The following is a 1351-nucleotide window of genomic DNA, read 5'->3' as shown; positions in this document are numbered from 1 at the left end:
TTTTTTCCATGAAGATAGTCTTTGTATTATTCTAAGTACCACATGATTAGAAACAGTATGTATTTAGCGTGTTGAAGTGTATCTGAAGGCACCTTGGCGAGGCTATTAGGGAATTACATTATAAGCCATTCCCTAATATATTATTAGCAGAATCAATGCCAACATAGAGAAAGAAAGCAATTGGAAATCTAGATTCCCCACAGCTTCAATGCAACCTTCTAACAATCGATAGTCTATATATAGTGAAGCTCCTATAGGCAAAATATAAACTGCCATAAACAACAGAGAAGATCTGGGGCCCACCAATGGGAATTTACATTTCTTGGCACCACGAAAGAGACTGCTTCTAGTGACTTCTTTAAATGCTAAATCCAGATATGCTGAGTATGCTATGTACAGATGGCCAGAAATGGGACAATAAGCCCTCGATCCTAGTGCCATTTCTATATTTTTTAGTATGATAGAACTGATCATTGAAGGAAAATTTCACATTTGCAACCAATGTTTTATTGTTCCAATGCATCTAAAATTAATAATGAAGCAACTTTGCAAATAGTCTTAATTTAAAAATCACCTATCGTTTTGTGTCTACACCTCCTATGCAAACCTAGATGTTACCATGGTAACAGACTACAAAAAGAAAAAAACTGTGTAGTCTTATTCTGCAGTTACATTGCCATCTATCTATCCCCAATTTCTTGCTAACCTACCAAATAGATGTTAGTAAGAGGTGGGAGACAGACGGAAGATAATATGACCACAGAATCAGACTACACAGGGTTTGGTTGTCGTCTGTTACCATGAAAACGTATAGGCTAGACCTATTGCAGAGTTGCTTCACTACTTATTTTAGATGCATTGGAACAAAAAAAATTGTTGCGAAGGTGGAATTTAGATGTCGGCAACAGTGGCAATAATTTGTGCAGGTAAACACAAGAGGATACCTGTAAATAAGATATTAGGGACCCAGTGTGTACATTACTAATTTTTTAGCATATTCCGATAGTTCTTATTTTGTTATTCTAATAATTGTACATTGCAATTGTTGGGTCTTCTGTAAGCTCTCCTTTACCATATGTCTTATAGGACCACTGTATACGGCTATCTTGTTCACAGTTCTGTTCTAATGAGTCGTGTTATAGAATTTCATCTATTTTTATAGGTGCTCTGGAGACTTATCTGGCTGGACTTCTGTAAAGTTTATGTAGTTATCATCAACAGATGTGAAAAATATACACTGCAAGCATCAGCAGATCTACTTACACATTAGTCTTGTATAAGGATACAAAATCATTAGCTATAAATTTCAGTATTCCTTTGACAATTTAAGATACATGTGACAAACATATAC

Source organism: Rhinoderma darwinii, chromosome 3, assembly GCF_050947455.1.
Source record: "Rhinoderma darwinii isolate aRhiDar2 chromosome 3, aRhiDar2.hap1, whole genome shotgun sequence".
Classification (NCBI taxonomy): domain Eukaryota; kingdom Metazoa; phylum Chordata; class Amphibia; order Anura; family Rhinodermatidae; genus Rhinoderma; species Rhinoderma darwinii.
This window is presented reverse-complemented; position numbering follows the sequence as displayed.